This window comes from Phyllobates terribilis, unplaced genomic scaffold (assembly GCF_046119375.1).
Source record: "Phyllobates terribilis strain yellow unplaced genomic scaffold, ASM4611937v1 Scaffold_1__5_contigs__length_1240528914, whole genome shotgun sequence".
Classification (NCBI taxonomy): domain Eukaryota; kingdom Metazoa; phylum Chordata; class Amphibia; order Anura; family Dendrobatidae; genus Phyllobates; species Phyllobates terribilis.
In genome coordinates this window covers 739,123,295-739,143,362 of record NW_027362761.1, presented here as the reverse complement: position 1 = coordinate 739,143,362, position 20,068 = coordinate 739,123,295, and the positions used below count along the sequence as shown (strand labels likewise).

The following is a 20,068-nucleotide window of genomic DNA, read 5'->3' as shown; positions in this document are numbered from 1 at the left end:
CTCCAGTCCATCCGTAGAGTGATTATATGTGTGCATGACTTTTTGGCATAAATATTGTTCCATTACTCAAAACGTTGGACTTTTTTTTGCTAAAAAGTTGCCAAAAGGTCAAAGATAAGAACAGAGTGAAAACAGCTGCCTTGTCCTCATGAACACTTTCTCCTGAGCTGACGAGATCACTGAAATCATGTAAGCAGGTCAATTTTTGAAGAGCTGAAATTCAGTGGAAATTAGATTTTGCGATTAAGTTAATTTTCATGGCAAGAAATGTGTTTGCACATTTTGGCAATTCATTTGATCTCTATTCATTATAATCTAAAGTTTACACAAATTACCACTAAAAAAGCTGAAGCAGTAAACTTTGTGAAAACCAAATTTTGTATCAGTCTGAAAACTTTTGGCCATTAGAAGTACAGTCCTAGGTATACTTAGAAAAACTGCAAAAGGAAACAATGAGGAAAGGAAAAACGTCTAGAGAAAAGTGTAGGTGCCTGCTGAAATCAGGATATATAGCAGGAACACTTCAGAAAATTTCCCAGCATTTATTTGGACTAAAACACATGTTATCTGATAATCTTCTCAAATGGCTAAATAATTTCTTTTTTATTGACGCCTATCCTTCCCAATCCAGTAGTTCATTAGCATACAAGAACACTTATGTTCCAAACCATTTTTCTTGGCTTAAGTTCCAGAGGGCCAGTGGCTACTATATTGAAGTTGTAGAATGTAATAAAGATCAAAACTTGAGAGTTAAAAACCAACAAAAGCTACTCCTTTCTTGGAATTGCATACATTTCCATGCCACACTTTAGCAACAGGGAACTCTGTTAGTAATTTAAAATGAACTGCTAGCATGTAAAACTAAAAAACGCATGTACTGAGTATTAATATGAAATAGATCTTTCTTTTTTACAGCATATGCATTTTCTTGCTGTCCAGTTTTACTTTTACTAATAAGAAGACTAAGGCAAAGTTTCAAAGAGAACAGTAATCTTACTGCTATCCAGTCACCATCAGGAAAAAATGGATTGTCTAGACATGGCAGAACACGCATCTTAATCAGGAGACTTGTGGCTCTGTAGCGCAATGGATAGCGCATTGGAATTCTAGCCATTTGATGTGATTCAAAGGTTGTGGGTTTGAGTCCCACCAGAGTCATATTTTGTTGTTCGCGTGGTAATACTACATTGTCTCAGATGATGTTATAAAAAAGGGAAAAAAAAAAGAAAAATATCAGATCTGGGCTTCATATCAACATTCAGAGCATTGTTCTAGGACTAAAACTTCACTAGGGCCTACTTGCTACTGAAGACTAATAGGACAACTTCTTTTTGTTGACTATTAAAATGACTTTTTTTTGCATCCAGTTTAGAAATTCTTGATTTATGAATGTTACCAGTACCTGAAAGAGAAATGACATGAACTCTTTAATGCTGAGGTTTATTTTCTGATGTCTCTATCAGAGCGAACTAGCTGAGGTTATGGTTTAGAATTGCTGAACTTACAAATTGGAAGTCACATTTAGATTTTAGCTCAACAAACAACGTAGAGGGAGCAGCTACTAATGGCTCAATGTTCCAAAGGATAGCAGATAGGGCACAGTTTGTTATTGCCTATTTTTGGTCTAGTGTTTGATATTCTGTTAGCTGTTTTCAGTAGTCCCAGATTCTTTTTTCAACTTGAGCCTTTTTAAAAGTCTTTTTTGTATGTGTTTGCCTGATATTTCTTTATGATCTCTATTGTGGGTTGGATTTGGGGTTTCTAGATATTTTTGGCTGATTTGTCAACTATAACTTAAAAAAAATGCTAAATTTGGGCAAGCATACTCCAGTCCATCCGTAGAGTGATTATATGTGTGCATGACTTTTTGGCATAAATATTGTGCCATTATGCAAAACGTGGACTTTTTTTTGCTAAAAAGTTGACAAAAAGGTCAAAGATAAGAACAGAGCGAAAACAGCTGCCTTGTCCTCATGAACACTTTCTCCTGAGCTGACGAGATCACTGAAATCATGTAAGCAGGTCATTTTTTGAAGAGCTGAAATTCAGTGGAAATTAGATTTTGCGATTAGGTTAATTTTCATGGCAAGAAATGAGTTTGCACATGTTGGCAATTAATTTGATCTTTATTCATTATAATCTAGAGTTTACACAAATTACCACTAAAAAAGCTGAAGCAGTAAACTTTGTGAAAACCAAATTTTGTATCAGTCTGAAAACTTTTGGCCATTAGAAGTACAGTCCTAGGTATACTTAGAAAAACTGCAAAAGGAAACAATGAGGAAAGGAAAAATGTCTAGAGAAAAGTATAGGTGGCTGCTGAAATCAGGATATATAGCAGGAGCACTTCAGAAAATTTCCCAGCATTTATTTGGACTAAAACACGTTATCTGATAATCTTCTCAAATGGCTAAATAATTTCTTTTTTATTGACGCCTATCCTTCCCAATCCAGTATTTCATTAGCATACAAGAACACTTATGTTCCAAACCATTTTTCTTGGCTTAAGTTCCAGAGGGCCAGTGGCTACTGTATTGAAGTTGTAGAAAGTAATAAAGATCAAAATTTGAGAGTTAAAAACCAACAAAAGCTACTCCTTTCTTGGAATTGCATACATTTCCATGCCACACTTTAGCAACAGGGAACTCTGTTAGTACTTTAAAATGAACTGCTAGCATGTAAGACTAAAAAACGCATGTAGTGAGTATTAATATGAAATAGATCTTTCTTTTTTGCAGCATATGCATTTTCTTGCTGGCCAGTTTTACTTTTACATATAAGAAGACTAAGGCAAATTTTCAAAGAGAACAGGAATCTTACTGTTGTCAAGTCACCATCAGGAAAAAATGGATTGTCTAGACATGGCAGAACACCCACCTTAATCAGGAGACTTGTGGCTCTGTGGTGCAACAGATCGACCATTTTACATCTAGCCAATTGATGTGATTCAAAAGTTGTGGATTCGAGTCCCACCAGAGTCATATTTTGTTGTTCGCTTGATATTACTACTTTGTCTCAGTTGATGTTAGAAAAATGAAAAAAAAAAAAGAAAAATATCAGATCTGGGCTTCATATCAACGTTCAGAGCATTGTTCTAGGACTAAAACTTCACTAGGGCCTACTTGCTACTGAAGACAAATAGGACAACTTAATTTTGTTGACTTTTAAAATGACTTTTTTTGCATCCAGTTTAGAAATTCTTGATTTATGAATGTTACCAGTACCTGAAAGAGAAATGACATGAACTCTTTAATGCTGAGGTTTATTTTCTGATGTCTCTATCAGAGCGAACTAGCTGAGGTTATGGTTTAGAATTGCTGAACTTACAAATTGGAAGTCACATTTAGATTTTAGCTCAACAAACAACGTAGAGGGAGCAGCTACTAATGGCTCAATGTTCCAAAGGATAGCAGATAGGGCTCAGTTTGTTATTGCCTATTTTTGGTCTAGTGTTTGATATTCTGTTAGCTGTTTTCAGTAGTCCCAGATTCTTTTTTCAACTTGAGCCTTTTTAAAAGTCTTTTTTGTATGTGCTTGCCTGATATTTCTTTATGATCTCTATTGTGGGTTGGATTTGGGGTTTCTAGATATTTTTGGCTGATTTGTCAACTATAACTTAAAAAAAATGCTAAATTTGGGCACGCATACTCCAGTCGATCCGTAGAGTGATTATATGTGTGCATGACTTTTGGGCATATATATTGTGCCATTACGCAAAACGTGGACTTTTTTTTTGCTAAAAAGTTGCCAAAAAGGTCAAAGATAAGAACAGAGTGAAAACAGCTGCCTTGTCCTCATGAACACTTTCTCCTGAGCTGACGAGATCACTGAAATCATGTAAGCAGGTCATTTTTTGAAGAGCTGAAATTCAGTGGAAATTTGATTTTGCGATTAAGTTAATTTTCATGGCAAGAAATGAGTTTGCACATTTTGGCAATTCATTTGATCTCTTTTCATTATAATCTAGAGTTTACACAAATTACCACTAAAAAAGCTGAAGCAGTAAACTTTGTGAAAACCAAATTTTGTATCAGTCTGAAAACTTTTGGCCATTAGAAGTACAGTCCTAGGTATACTTAGAAAAACTGCAAAAGGAAACAATGAGGAAAGGAAAAACATCTAGAGAAAAGTATAGGTGCCTGCTGAAATCAGGATATATAGCAGGAGCACATCAGAAAATTTCCCAGCATTTATTTGGACTAAAACACATCTTATCTGATAATCTTCTCAAATGGCTAAATAATTTCTTTTTTTTTTACGCCTATCCTTCCCAATCCAGTAGTTCATTAGCATACAAGAACACTTATGTTCCAAACCATTTTTCTTGGCTTAAGTTCCAGAGGGCCAGTGGCTACTGTATTGAAGTGGTAGAAAGTAATAAAGATCAAAACTTGAGAGTTAGAAACCAACAAAAGCTACTCCTTTCTTGGTATTGCATACATTTCCATGCCACACTTTAGCAACAGGGAACTCTGTTAGTACTTTAAAATGAACTGCTAGCATGTAAGACTAAAAAACGCATGTAGTGAGTATTAATATGAAATAGATCTTTCTTTTTTACAGCATATGCATTTTCTTGCTGGCCAGTTTTACTTTTACATATAAGAAGACTAAGGCAAAGTTTCAAAGAGAACAGGAATCTTACTGTTGTCCGGTCACCATCAGGAAAAAATGGATTGTCTAGACATGGCAAAACACCCACCTTAATCAGGAGACTTGTGGCTCTGTGGTGCAATGGGTAGCGCATTGGACTTCTAGCCAATTGATGTGATTCAAAGGTTGGGGGTTCAAGTCCCACCAGAGTCATATTTTGTTGTTCGTGTGATATTACTACTTTGTCTCAGTTGATGTTAGAAAAATGAAAAAAAAAAAAGAAAAATATCAGATCTGGGCTTCATATCAACGTTCAGAGCATTGTTCTAGGACTAAAACTTCACTAGGGCCTACTTGCTACTGAAGACAAATAGGACAACTTAATTTTGTTGACTTTTAAAATGACTTTTTTTGCATCCAGTTTAGAAATTCTTGATTTATGAATGTTACCAGTACCTGAAAGAGAAATGACATGAACTCTTTAATGCTGAGTTTTATTTTCTGATGTCTCTATCAGAGCGAACTAGCTGAGGTTATGGTTTAGAATTGCTGAACTTACAAATTGGAAGTCACATTTAGATTTTAGCTCAACAAACAACGTAGAGGGAGCAGCTACTAACGGCTCAATGTTCCAAAGGATAGCAGATAGGGCTCAGTTTGTTATTGCCTATTTTTGGTCTAGTGTTTGATATTCTGTTAGTTGTTTTCAGTAGTCCCAGATTCTTTTTTCAACTTGAGCCTTTTTAAAAGTCTTTTTTGTATGTGCTTGCTTGATATTTCTTTATGATCTCTATTGTGGGTTGGATTTGGGGTTTCTAGATATTTTTAGCTGATTTGTCAACTATAACTTAAAAAAAATGCTAAATTTTGGCACGCATACTCCAGTCGATCCGTAGAGTGATTATATGTGTGCATGACTTTTTGGCATAAATATTGTGCCATTACGCAAAACGTGGACTTTTTTTTGCTAAAAAGTTGCCAAAAAGGTCAAAGATAAGAACAGAGTGAAAACAGCTGCCTTGTCCTCATGAACACTTTCTCCTGAGCTGACGAGATCACTGAAATCATGTAAGCAGGTCATTATTTGAAGAGCTGAAATTCAGTGGAAATTAGATTTTGCGATTAAGTTAATTTTCATGGCAAGAAATGAGTTTGCACATTTTGGCAATTCATTTGATCTCTATTCATTATAATCTAGAGTTTACACAAATTACCACTAAAAAAGCTGAAGCAGTAAACTTTGTGAAAACCAAATTTTGTATCAGTCTGAAAACTTTTGGCCATTAGAAGTACAGTCCTAGGTATACTTAGAAGAGCTGCAAAAGGAAACAATGAGGAAAGGAAAAACATCTAGAGAAAAGTATAGGTGCCTGCTGAAATCAGGATATATAGCAGGAGCACATCAGAAAATTTCCCAGCATTTATTTGGACTAAAACACATCTTATCTGATAATCTTCTCAAATGGCTAAATAATTTCTTTTTTATTGACGCCTATCCTTCCCAATCCAGTAGTTCATTAGCATACAAGAACACTTATGTTCCAAACCATTTTTCTTGGCTTAAGTTCCAGAGGGCCAGTGGCTACTGTATTGAAGTTGTAGAAAGTAATAAAGATCAAAACTTGAGAGTTAGAAACCAACAAAAGCTACTCCTTTCTTGGTATTGCATACATTTCCATGCCACACTTTAGCAACAGGGAACTCTGTTAGTACTTTAAAATGAACTGCTAGCATGTAAGACTAAAAAACGCATGTAGTGAGTATTAATATGAAATAGATCTTTCTTTTTTACAGCATATGCATTTTCTTGCTGGCCAGTTTTACTTTTACATATAAGAAGACTAAGGCAAAGTTTCAAAGAGAACAGGAATCTTACTGCTATCCAGTCACCATCAGGAAAAAAAGGATTGTCTAGACATGGCAGAACACCCACCTTAATCAGGAGACTTGTGACTCTGTGGCGCAATGGATAGCGCATTGGACTTCTAGCCAATTGATGTGATTCAAAGGTTGTGGGTTCGAGTCCCACCAGAGTCCTATTTTGTTGTTCGCGTGATATTACTACTTTGTCTCAGTTGATGTTAGAAAAATGAAAAAAAAAAAGAAAAATATCAGATGTGGGCTTTATTTCAAAGTTCAGAGCATTGTTCTAGGACTAAAACTTCTCTAGGGCCTACTTGCTGCTGAAGACTAATAGGACAACTTAATTTTGTTGACTTTTAATATGACTCTTTTTGCATCCAGTTTAGAAATTCTTGATTTATGAATGTTACCAGTAGTGTTGAGCCACCCCCGTAGTGTTCGGGTTCGGTTCGGTTCGTCGAACACCGGGATGTTCGAGGAACTGTTCGTCGAACTGTTCGTCGAACACCTTAGAACACCGTCGAACACCGTTAAAACCAATGGCAGGCAAACAAAAACACATAGAAACACATAGAAAACACCTGCAAAGGTGTCCAAAAGCTGACAAACTGCTCAGAAGACACTCTCTTTAAAAAAGCCGGCCGGCAAATTCAGCAGCGGCATACACCGGTACCCGACAATTTAGACAAGAAGGAATAGAGCCTCACACATAGATTAGATAGATAGAAACATGTCAGTCACACATATAAGAAGCACAGTGACAGTGTTGGTTACTGCACTTGTCATTTAGTGTAAAGGATTTATTAAAAAAAATATTAGTGTTTTCATGCACCGTCTCTTTAAGAAAGCCGGCCGGCAATTCAGCATCTGTACCCGACAATTTAGAACAGAAAGAATAGAGCTTCACACATAGATTAGATAGATAGAAACATGTCAGTCACATATATAATAAGTACAGTGATAGTGTTGCTTACTGTACTTGTCATTTAGTGTAAAGGATTTATTTAAAAAAATAATAGTGTTTTCATGCACTGTCTCTTTAAAAAAGCCGGCCGGCAATTCAGCAGCGGTACCCGACAATTTAGAACAGAAAGATAGAGCATCACACATAGATTAGATAGATAGAAACATGTCAGTCACATATATATGAAGTACAGTGATAGTGTTGGTTACTGTACTTGTCATTTAGTATTAAAATAAGGATTTATTATTAAAAAAATTGGCGTGGGGTTCCCCTTAATTTTAGGCTCTAGCGGAGGTTAAGCAGACGGCTGGGGCAGATGTTTGAAGCCTGGGAAGGGGGTAAAACCCATGGAGCTTCCCAGGCTACTAATATCAGCCCCCAGCTGAATACATAGCCTTTACTAGCTATTAAAATGGGGGACCCCCCAAAAAAAATGACGTGGGGTCCCCCCTAATTTAATAGCTAGCAAAGGCTAGGCAGACAGCTGGGGGCTGATATTAATAGCCCAGGAAGGGAGCCATGAATATTGGCCCCCTCCCAGGCTAGAAACACCAGCCGTCAGCCGCCCCAGAAATGGCGCATTCATAGGATGCGCCAATTCTGGCACTTAGCCTCGCTCTTCCACGCTGCCCTGGTGCGGTGGCAGGGGGTAATAGGGTTGGGGTTGATGTCAGCTTATAATGCCAGCTGACATCAAGCCCAGGTTAGTAATGGAGAGGCGTCTATAAGACACCCCCATTACTAACCCCATAGTCAAAGTTAAAAAAAACACAAACACTCAGAATAAAGTCCTTTAATTGAAATAAAGACACAATCCTTTATTGTTCTAAATTAAACCATACTTACCATCACGCCCATTCCAGCTGAAGCCAACGATCTCCTGCAATAAAAGAAAAATAATAAAGCAACCTCATCCTTACCTTTCCATGGTTGCCACGACAGCTTCAGCTCTGCTACATCGAGATGACAGGCTGGACCGCAGCAGAACGCTGCCATCCAGCCTGTCATCCCGCAGACACTGAGAAGCGCAGGCTTGCTTGCGCTGCTCAGCGTCTCTCTGTGACGACATCCAGATGAGCCGAGTTCATGTCCAATGAACTCGGCTCACCTCATGCACGTCACTGACAGCGTGGGAAAATTCTCACGCTGAAGCGCTGATTGCAGGAGAATTTTCCCACGCTGTCAGTGACGTGCAGGAGGTGAGCTGAGTTCATTGGACATGAGCTCACCTCATGCACATCACTGACAGCGTGGGAGAATTCTCCTGCACTCAGCACTTCAGCGTGAGAATTTTCCCACGCTGTCAGTGACGTGCATGAGGTGAGCCGAGTTCATTGGACATGACCTCGGCTCATCTGGATGCCGTCACAGCGAGACAGTGAGGAGCGCAAGCATGCCTGCGCTTCTCAGTGTCTGCGGGATGACAGACTGGATGGCAGCGTTCTGCTGCGGTCCAGCCAGTCATCTCGATGTAGCAGAGCTGAAGCTGTCGTGGGAACCATGGAAAGGTAAGGATGAGGTTGGTTTATTATTTTTCTTTTATTGCAGGAGATCGTTGGCTTCAGCTGGAATGGGCGTGATGGTAAGTATGGTTTAATTTAGAACAATAAAGAATTGTGTGTTTATTTCAATTAAAGGACTTTATTCTGGGTGTTGTGTTTTTTTTAAATACTTTACTAGAAATTCATGGCGGTCATGTCTAATACTGGCGTGACCCCATGAATTTTGGGCTTGGGGCCAGCTGATAATACCAAGCTGGCCCTAACCCCTTTATTACCCAGTAAGCCACCGCACCAGGGCCCTGGATGAGTTGGGTACAGCGCCAGAAGATGGCGCTTCTATGAACGCGCCATTTTCCGGGGTGGCTGCGGACTGCATTTTGTAGCGGGGGGGGGCCCAGAAAGCTTGGGCCTCCCTGCGCTGCAGATTCCAGCCCCCAGCTGCCTAGTTGTACCTGGCTGGACACAAAAATAGGGCGAAGCCCCACGTACTTTTTTTTTAATTATTTCATGAAATTCATGAAATAATTAAGAAAAAAAGGCCTTCCCTATATTGTTGTGTCCGGCCAGGTACAAATAGGCAGCTGGTGGTTGGGGGCAGCCCGTTCCTGCCTGCTGTACCTGGCTGGACACAAATATAGTGCGAAGCCCCACTTCAATTTTTTTTAATTATTTCATGAAATTCATGAAATAATTAAGAAAAAAAGGGCTTCCCTATATTGTTGTGTCCGGCCAGGTACAAATAGGCAGCAGGTGGATGGGGGCAGCCCGTTCCTGCCTGCTGTACCTGGCTGGACACAAATATAGTGCGAAGCCCCACTTCAATTTTTTTAAATTATTTCAGGAAATTCATGAAATAATTTAAAAAAAATTGACGTGGGGCTTCGCACTATATTTGTGTCCAGCCAGGTACAGCAGGCAGGAACGGGCTGCCCCCAACCACCAGCTGCCTATTTGTACCTGGCCGGACACAACAATATAGGGAAGCCCTTTTTTTCTTAATTATTTCATGAAATAATTTAAAGAAAATTGACGTGGGGCTTCGCCCTGTTTTTGTGTCCAGCCAGGTACAACTATGCAGCTGGGGGCTGGAATCCGCAGCGCAGGGAGGCCCAAGCTTTCTGGGCCACCCCCGCTGCAAATTGCAGTCCGCAGCCAACCTGGAAAATGGCGCGTTCATAGAAGCGCCATCTTCTGGCGCTGTACCCAACTCATCCAGGGCCCTGATGCGGTGGCTCTCTGGGTAATAAAGGGGTTAGGGCCAGCTTGGCATTATCAGCTGGCCCTAAGCCCGAAATTCATGGGGTCACGCCAATATTAGACATGACCACCATGAATTTCTAGTAAAGTATTTAAAAAAAACACAACACCCAGAAAAAAGTCCTTTAATTGAAATAAACACACAATTCTTTATTGTTCTAAATTAAACCATACTTACCATCACGCCCATTCCAGCTGAAGCCAACGATCTCCTGAAATAAAAGAAAAATAATAAAGCAACATCATCCTTACCTTTCCATGGTTCCCATGACAGCTTCAGCTCTGCTACTTCGAGATGACAGGCTGGACCGCAGCAGAACGCTGCCATCCAGCCTGTCATCCCGCAGACACTGAGAAGCGCAGGCTTGCTTGCGCTCCACAGTGTCTCTCTGTGAGGGCATCCAGATGAGCCGAGTTAATGTCCAATGAACTCGGCTCACCTCATGCACGTCACTGACAGCATGGGAAAATTCTCCTGCACTCAGCGCTTCAGCGTGGGAGAATTCTCACACTGAAGCGCTGAGTGCAGGAGAATTCTCCCACGCTGTCAGTGACGTGCAGGAGGTGAGCTGAGTTCATTGGACATGAGCTCACCTTATGCACGTCACTGACAGCGTGGGAGAATTCTCCTGCACTCACCGCTTCAGCGTGAGAATTTTCCCACGCTGTCAGTGACGTGCATGAGGTGAGCCGAGTTCATTGGACATGAACTCGGCTCATCTGGATGTCGTCACAGAGAGACGCTGAGCAGCGCAAGCAAGCCTGCGCTTCTCAGTGTCTGCGGGATGACAGGCTGGATGGCAGCGTTCTGCTGCGGTCCAGCCTGTCATCTCGATGTAGCAGAGCTGAAGCTGTCGTGGGAACCATGGAAAGGTAAGGATGAGGTTGCTTTATTATTTTTCTTTTATTGCAGGAGATCGTTGGCTTCAGCTGGAATGGGCGTGATGGTAAGTATGGTTTAATTTAGAACAATAAAGGATTGTGTCTTTATTTCAATTAAAGGACTTTATTCTGGGTGTTTGTGTTTTTTTTAACTTTGACTATGGGGTTAGTAATGGGGGTGTCTTATAGACGCCTCTCCATTACTAACCTGGGCTTGATGTTAGCTGGCATTATAAGCTGACATCAACCCCAACCCTATTACCCCCTGCCACCGCACCAGGGCAGCGTGGAAGAGCGAGGCTAAGTGCCAGAATTGGCGCATCCTATGAATGCGCCATTTCTGGGGCGGCTGACGGCTGGTGTTTCTAGCCTGGGAGGGGGCCAATATTCATGGCTCCCTTCCTGGGCTATTAATATCAGCCCCCAGCTGTCTGCCTAGCCTTTGCTAGCTATTAAATTAGGGGGGACCCCACGTCATTTTTTTGGGGGGTCCCCCATTTTAATAGCTAGTAAAGGCTATGTATTCAGCTGGGGGCTGATATTAGTAGCCTGGGAAGCTCCGTGGGTATTACCCCCTTCCCAGGCTTCAAACATCTGCCCCAGCCGTCTGCTTAACCTCCGCTAGAGCCTAAAATTAAGGGGAACCCCACGCCAATTTTTTTTAATAATAAATCCTTTATTTTAATACTAAATGACAAGTACAGTAACCAACACTATCACTGTACTTCATATATATGTGACTGACATGTTTCTATCTATCTAATCTATGTGTGAAGCTCTATTCTGTCTGTTATAAATTGTCGGGTACCACTGCTGAATTGCCGGCCGGCTTTTTTAAAGAGACAGTGCATGAAAACACTATTATTTTTTTTGATAAATCCTTTACGCTAAATGACAATTACAGTAAGCAACACTGTCACTGTACTTCGTATATATGTGGCTGACATGTTTCTATCTATCTAATCTATGTGTGAAGCTCTATTCTGTCTGTTATAAATTGTCGGGTACCGCTGCTGAATTGCCGGCCGGCTTTTTTAAAGAGACGGTGCATGAAAACACTATTATTTTTTTTGATAAATCCTTTACGCTAAATGACAAGTACAGTAAGCAACACTGTCACTGTACTTCATATATATGTGGCTGACATGTTTATATCTATCTAATCTATGTGTGAAGCTCTATTCTTTTGGTTCTAAATTGTCGGGTACAGGTGTATGCCGCTGCTGAATTGCCGGCTTTTCATGTTTCACTGTTGGCACTGTTCCCATCGATTTGGGCAATCACTGTAATGCCACAACCACCATGGCTGTGGCATTACAGTGAGTGGCAGACAATCCCTGCATGATTGGTGCTCTAAATAGCGTCAGACATGCAGGACACGCTTTTGGTGCACGAACAGTTATCGAACATAACCTCGAACAGCCGAATTTTTTGCAAATCGTTCGGGTTCGTCGAACAACTCGAACACCGCCCAAAACAGCTCGAATTTGAGATTGGCGAACAGTTCTAGTCGAACACCGCTCATCTCTAGTTACCAGTACCTGAAAGAGAAATGACATGAACTCTTTAATGCTGAGGTTTATTTTCTGATGTCTCTATCAGAGCGAACTAGCTGAGGTTATGGTTTAGAATTGCTGAACTTACAAATTGGAAGTCACATTTAGATTTTAGCTCAACAAACAACGTAGAGGGAGCAGCTACTAACGGCTCAATGTTCCAAAGGATAGCAGATAGGGCACAGTTTGTTATTGCCTATTTTTGGTCTACTGTTTGATATTCTGTTAGCTGTTTTCAGTAGTCCCAGATTCTTTTTTCAACTTGAGCCTTTTTAAAAGTCTTTTTTGTATGTGTTTGCCTGATATTTCTTTATGATCTCTATTGTGGGTTGGATTTGGGGTTTCTAGATATTTTTGGCTGATTTGTCAACTATAACTTAAAAAAAATGCTAAATTTGGGCAAGCATACTCCAGTCCATCCGTAGAGTGATTATATGTGTGCATGACTTTTTGGCATAAATATTGTGCCATTACGCAAAACGTGGACTTTTTTTTGCTAAAAAGTTGCCAAAAAGGTCAAAGATAAGAACAGAGTGAAAACAGCTGCCTTGTCCTCATGAACACTTTCTCCTGAGCTGACGAGATCACTGAAATCATGTAAGCAGGTCATTTTTTGAAGAGCTGAAATTCAGTGGAAATTAGATTTTGCGATTAGGTTAATTTTCATGGCAAGAAATGAGTTTGCACATTTTGGCAATTCATTTGATCTTTATTCATTATAATCTAGAGTTTACACAAATTACCACTAAAAAAGCTGAAGCAGTAAACTTTGTGAAAACCAAATTTTGTATCAGTCTGAAAACTTTTGGCCATTAGAAGTACAGTCCTAGGTATACTTAGAAAAACTGCAAAAGGAAACAATGAGGAAAGGAAAAACGTCTAGAGAAAAGTATAGGTGCCTGCTGAAATCAGGATATATAGCAGGAGCACTTCAGAAAATTTCCCAGCATTTATTTGGACTAAAACACATGTTATCTGATAATCTTCTCAAATGGCTAAATAATTTCTTTTTTATTGACGCCTATCCTTCCCAATCCAGTAGTTCATTAGCATACAAGAACACTTATGTTCCAAACCATTTTGCTTGGCTTAAGTTCCAGAGGGCCAGTGGCTACTGTATTGAAGTTGCAGAAAGTAATAAAGATCAAAACTTGAGAGTTAAAACCAACAAAAGCTACTCCTTTCTTGGAATTGCATACATTTCCATGCCACACTTTAGCAACAGGGAACTCTGTTAGTACTTTAAAATGAACTGCTAGCATGTAAGACTAAAAAACGCATGTAGTGAGTATTAATATGAAATAGATCTTTCTTTTTTACAGCATATGCATTTTCTTGCTGTCCAGTTTTACTTTTACTAATAAGAAGACTAAGGCAAAGTTTCAAAGAGAACAGAAATCTTACTGCTATCCAGTCACCATCAGGAAAAAATGGATTGTCTAGCCATGGCAGAACACCCACATTTATCAGGAGACTTGTGGCTCTGTGGCGCAATGGATAGCGCATTGGACTTCTAGCTAATTGATGTGATTCAAAGGTTGTGGGTTCGAGTCCCACCAGAGTCTTATTTTGTTGTTCGCGTGATATTACTGCTTTGTCTCAGTTTATGTTAGAAAAATGAATAAAAAAAAGAAAAATATCAGATCTGGGTTTCATATCAACGTTCAGAGCATTGTTCTAGGACTAAAACTTCATTAGGGCCTACTTGCTGCTGAAGACTAATAGGACAACTTAATTTTGTTGACTTTTAATATGACTCTTTTTGCATCCAGTTTAGAAATTCTTGATTTATGAATGTTACCAGTACCTGAAAGAGAAATGACATGAACTCTTTAATGCTGAGGTTTATTTTCTGATGTCTCTATCAGAGCGAACTAGCTGAGGTTATGGTTTAGAATTGCTGAACTTACAAATTGGAAGTCACATTTAGATTTTAGCTCAACAAACAACGTAGAGGGAGCAGCTACAAACGGCTCAATGTTCCAAAGGATAGCAGATAGGGCACAGTTTGTTATTGCCTATTTTTGGTCTAGTGTTTGATATTCTGTTAGCTGTTTTCAGTAGTCCCAGATTCTTTTTTCAACTTGAGCCTTTTTAAAAGTCTTTTTTGTATGTGTTTGCCTGATATTTCTTTATGATCTCTATTGTGGGTTGGATTTGGGGTTTCTAGATATTTTTGTCTGATTTGTCAACTATAACTTAAAAAAAATGCTAAATTTGGGCAAGCATACTCCAGTCCATCCGTAGAGTGATTATATGTGTGCATGACTTTTTGGCATAAATATTGTGCCATTACGCAAAACGTGGACTTTTTTTTGCTAAAAAGTTGCCAAAAAGGTCAAAGATAAGAACAGAGTGAAAACAGCTGCCTTGTCCTCATGAACACTTTCTCCTGAGCTGACGAGATCACTGAAATCATGTAAGCAGGTCATTTTTTGAAGAGCTGAAATTCAGTGGAAATTAGATTTTGCGATTAGGTTAATTTTCATGGCAAGAAATGAGTTTGCACATTTTGGCAATTCATTTGATCTTTATTCATTATAATCTAGAGTTTACACAAATTACCACTAAAAAAGCTGAAGCAGTAAACTTTGTGAAAACCAAATTTTGTATCAGTCTGAAAACTTTTGGCCATTAAAAGTACAGTCCTAGGTATACTTAGAAAAACTGCAAAAGGAAACAATGAGGAAAGGAAAAACGTCTAGAGAAAAGTATAGGTGCCTGCTGAAATCAGGATATATAGCAGGAGCACTTCAGAAAATTTCCCAGCATTTATTTGGACTAAAACACATGTTATCTGATAATCTTCTCAAATGGCTAAATAATTTCTTTTTTATTGACGCCTATCCTTCCCAATCCAGTAGTTCATTACCATACAAGAACACTTATGTTCCAAACCATTTTTCTTGGCTTAAGTTCCAGAGGGCCAGTGGCTACTGTATTGAAGTTGTAGAAAGTAATAAAGATCAAAACTTGAGAGTTAAAACCAACAAAACCTACTCCTTTCTTGGAATTGCATACATTTCCATGCCACACTTTAGCAACAGGGAACTCTGTTAGTACTTTAAAATGAACTGCTAGCATGTAAGACTAAAAAACGCATGTAGTGAGTATTAATATGAAATAGATCTTTCTTTTTTACAGCATATGCATTTTCTTGCTCTCCAGTTTTACTTTTACTAATAAGAAGACTAAGGCAAAGTTTCAAAGAGAACAGGAATCTTACTGCTATCCAGTCACCATCAGGAAAAAATGGATTGTCTAGACATGGCAGAACACCCACCTTAATCAGGAGACTTGTGGCTCTGTGGCGCAATGGATAGCACATTGGACTTCTAGCCAATTGATGTGATTCAAAGGTTGTGGGTTCAAGTCCCACCAGAGTCATATTTTGTTGTTCGCGTGATATTACTACTTTGTCTCAGTTGATGTTAGAAAAATAAAATAAAAAAGAAAAATATCAGATGTGGGCTTTATTTCAAAGTTCAGAGCATTGATCTAGGACTAAAACTTCACTAGGGCCTACTTGCTGCTGAAGACTAATAGGACAACTTAATTTTGTTGACTTTTAATATGACTCTTTTTGCATCCGGTTTAGAAATTCTTGATTTATGAATGTTACCAGTACCTGAAAGAGAAATGACATGAACTCTTTAATGCTGAGGTTTATTTTCTGATGTCTCTATCAGAGCGAACTAGCTGAGGTTATGGTTTAGAATTGCTGAACTTACAAATTGGAAGTCACATTTAGATTTTAGCTCAACAAACAACGTAGAGGGAGCAGCTACTAACGGCTCAATGTTCCAAAGGATAGCAGATAGGGCACAGTTTGTTATTGCCTATTTTTGGTCTAGTGTTTGATATTCTGTTAGCTGTTTTCAGTAGTCCCAGATTCTTTTTTCAACTTGAGCCTTTTTAAAAGTCTTTTTTGTATGTGTTTGCCTGATATTTCTTTATGATCTCTATTGTGGGTTGGATTTGGGGTTTCTAGATATTTTTGGCTGATTTGTCAACTATAACTTAAAAAAAATGCTAAATTTTGGCAAGCATACTCCAGTCCATCCGTAGAGTGATTATATGTGTGCATGACTTTTTGGCATAAATATTGTGCCATTACGCAAAACGTGGACTTTTTTTTGCTAAAAAGTTGCCAAAAAGGTCAAAGATAAGAACAGAGTGAAAACAGCTGCCTTGTCCTCATGAACACTTTCTCCTGAGCTGACGAGATCACTGAAATCATGTAAGCAGGTCATTTTTTGAAGAGCTGAAATTCAGTGGAAATTAGATTTTGCGATTAGGTTAATTTTCATGGCAAGAAATGAGTTTGCAAATTTTGGCAATTCATTTGATCTCTATTCATTATAATCTAGAGTTTACACAAATTACCACTAGAAAAGCTGAAGCAGTAAACTTTGTGAAAACCAAATTTTGTATCAGTCTGAAAACTTTTGGCCATTAGAAGTACAGTCCTAGGTATACTTAGAAAAACTGCAAAAGGAAACAATGAGGAAAGGAAAAACGTCTAGAGAAAAGTATAGGTGCCTGCTGAAATCAGGATATATAGCAGGAGCACTTCAGAAAATTTCCCAGCATTTATTTGGACTAAAACACATGTTATCTGATAATCTTCTCAAATGGCTAAATAATTTCTTTTTTATTGATGCCTATCCTTCCCAATCCAGTAGTTCATTAGCATACAAGAACACTTATGTTCCAAACCATTTTTCTTGGCTTAAGTTCCAGAGGGCCAGTGGCTACTGTATTGAAGTTGTAGAAAGTAATAAAGATCAAAACTTGAGAGTTAAAACCAACAAAACCTACTCCTTTCTTGGAATTGCATACATTTCCATGCCACACTTTAGCAACAGGGAACTCTGTTAGTACTTTAAAATGAACTGCTAGCATGTAAGACTAAAAAACGCTTGTAGTGAGTATTAATATGAAATAGATCTTTGTTTTTACAGCATATGCATTTTCTTGCTGTCCAGTTTTACTTTTACATATAAGAAGACTAAGGCAAAGTTTCAAAGAGAACAGGAATCTTACTGCTATCCAGTCACCATCAGGAAAAAATGGATTGTCTAGACATGGCAGAACACGCACCTTATTCAGGAGACTTGTGTCTCTGTGGCGCAATGCATAGCGCATTGGACTTCTAGCCAATTGATGTGATTCAAAGGTTGTGGGTTCGAGTCCCACCAGAGTCATATTTTGTTGTTCGCGTGATGTTACTACTTTGTCACAGTTGATGTTAGAAATAGTGTTGAGCCACCCCCGTAGTGTTCGAGTTCGGTTCGTCGAACACCTTCGAACACAACGTTAAAACCAATGGCAGGCAAACAAAAACACATAGAAAACACCTTCAAAGGTGTCCAAAAGCTGACAAACTGCTCAGAAGACACAACTAACACATGGAAAAGTGACAAGTACATATAGTCATGCGAAAAGAAAAGAGGTGGAGGAGTAAAAGGAGGGGGAGACACAGATATAGGCATGTCATGCCCTTCTAAAATCCAAGAAGTGAGAAGCCGACACGTTCAGTCCGCTCCTGCCCGTGCCACCTCCGTGTCGCCGGGTTTGTGCCAGAGCCGCGGTGAACCCTGACGGCCAGCCCCCTTCTCCCAATACTGGTGCCTGTCCGCTGGTGGGTCGAGCGAACCCCCCTGTGGTGGAGGCAGCTCTAAGCTTTTTAATTTAAATTGTCTCTAATTTGAATGAATACACTTTAAATCCATTTACAAGGATCTATTGGAGGGCAAGTCTCATGCCAGCAGCCGCGTAATTCCAGCTCCAGTAGCGTCCACTAAAGCTGCTGCAGTTAAAAAGCTTTTATAAGGATCAAGCTCGGCTGTCCACCGCAAGGCATCCTACTGCCAGTCCCAGCCCCTATGCCTTGGGGTGCCTCCTGATGCTCTTCACTGAGTATCCCGTGGTCCCGAAGCATTTCCTTTGAAAAAATTAAGTGTCCAAACTACAGGTGGTGTAGCTTGCTTAACAGCCGGGATAATCCGCTGACTAGCAGACACTGCTACTAGGCACAAAGTATTTCCTGGGCTAGATGCAGTTAAAAATTTGTAATTAGATACTCTCGTTGGATGCTGAGAAAGCATTCCATAGAGTCTCCTGGCACGCCATATATGATTCTCTTAAAAAGCTTGGGGTTGGGGTCTATGGGACCCTTTTATAGCCAAAATCACGGCCCTGTATCGCAATACGTCACCTAGGCTGAAGATAAATGGAACTGTAGCACCCTGAGGGCTCGGTTGCTACAGAGGTATTGCACCTCACCCAGAGGTGTGATATCTCACTCTCAGGTAAGGATGTAGTGTGGATAAGGACCCGACACCTGCATGCATTACACCACATTGCCGTGGGGCAGGGCGACCAATATGCCCCTGAGATGGGCACGACAGTCCCTGTCCCTGGCTGGAGTGGGGGGAGGGAACACTGAGGAAGGGGAACCCTGTAGTGCAGGAGCAGGGAGGAAGCAGTTCCTGGGTGCATTGAGAAGGGAGTATAAAAGGTGGGCACCATCTTAGTTCAGTGCAGAGAAGTCTGAGCAGAAGTGGCAGGGAGCAGGGGCTCTGCATGAGCTCTGCTCCGGAGGCGGGCCTAGTAACAGAGGCCCAGGCCTGAAAGAGGGAGAAGGAAGGAAGAGGAGCGGAGAAGGCTCCAGGAACGAGTAATGAAGGGATCCCAGGGGTGCGGACGGGCGAGTCGCCACCGCACACCCGAATCCACCTGCGTGGAGGTGTCAGGCCAAAGGGGGAGACCGGTCCCCGAAACTAGTGGAGGCAGGAAACGACCCTCAGCTAGAAACAGGAGGCTGTGACATTTTATGTGGCGCAGCCCCTCGCTACACCCGCTAGGAAGGCACCACATAGGGTCAGGGAAACTGGTGCCAAGTTTACCAAGAGGAGGCCCGAGGCAGCCGGACAGATGGGTTGGTAAGAAAGGCCAGACAAAGGACACACAAAGGGGGTCCTGTGAAGCGCTCCAACGTTATCTGGGAGTTGTCTGAGCCCCTCACCTGGTGAGCACAGTACGACGTGGGCAGCCGTTACCTGCAGACGTGGTCTGGATAATAAGAACTGTGAGTAAAGGCCCTGGACTGCATCACTGACTCCGTGTCGTTACACTGCCCTGAGGCTATACTCCTCCCGTGGGGAGTTATGCTACGCTCTGCTGCACCCACAACACCAGCCTCAGCGGTCTGCCCTGGAGCGGCGGTTCACTCTGACCGCAATCCACGGGTGGCGTAGTCGGACATTTAAACATCAAAACCACATAAATAGTTCCGCCACTGGTTTGACCGCCCTGAGCCACGGAACCGGGTCGCCGCCACGGAGACTACAACCACCAGCATCCACCAAAAAGGGTCCGGCTCCGGGTGTCCCAAGGCCCATGGGGCGCGTCAGAACATTTTCATCACCTTTCACAATCACGAATGG

The 20,068-nt window shown here is 40.5% G+C and overlaps 5 non-coding genes across 5 annotated transcripts; all 5 read left to right on the top strand.

Annotated features, from left to right (window-relative positions):
• The first annotated feature begins 1,072 nt into the window (after nucleotides 1-1,072).
• Nucleotides 1,073-1,158, top strand: TRNAR-UCU (transfer RNA arginine (anticodon UCU)). The gene is given in 2 exon segments: nucleotides 1,073-1,109; nucleotides 1,123-1,158. It is a non-coding gene; the product is annotated as a tRNA-Arg (tRNA).
• A 3,562-nt stretch (nucleotides 1,159-4,720) lies between these two features.
• Nucleotides 4,721-4,806, top strand: TRNAR-UCU (transfer RNA arginine (anticodon UCU)). Its single transcript is given in 2 exon segments — nucleotides 4,721-4,757; nucleotides 4,771-4,806. It is a non-coding gene; the product is annotated as a tRNA-Arg (tRNA).
• A 1,738-nt stretch (nucleotides 4,807-6,544) lies between these two features.
• Nucleotides 6,545-6,630, top strand: TRNAR-UCU (transfer RNA arginine (anticodon UCU)). The gene is given in 2 exon segments: nucleotides 6,545-6,581; nucleotides 6,595-6,630. It is a non-coding gene; the product is annotated as a tRNA-Arg (tRNA).
• Nucleotides 6,631-14,096: 7,466 nt separating this feature from the next.
• TRNAR-UCU (transfer RNA arginine (anticodon UCU)) lies at nucleotides 14,097-14,182 on the top strand. Its single transcript is given in 2 exon segments — nucleotides 14,097-14,133; nucleotides 14,147-14,182. It is a non-coding gene; the product is annotated as a tRNA-Arg (tRNA).
• Nucleotides 14,183-15,918: 1,736 nt separating this feature from the next.
• TRNAR-UCU (transfer RNA arginine (anticodon UCU)) lies at nucleotides 15,919-16,004 on the top strand. Its single transcript is given in 2 exon segments — nucleotides 15,919-15,955; nucleotides 15,969-16,004. It is a non-coding gene; the product is annotated as a tRNA-Arg (tRNA).
• Nucleotides 16,005-20,068: the final 4,064 nt, after the last annotated feature.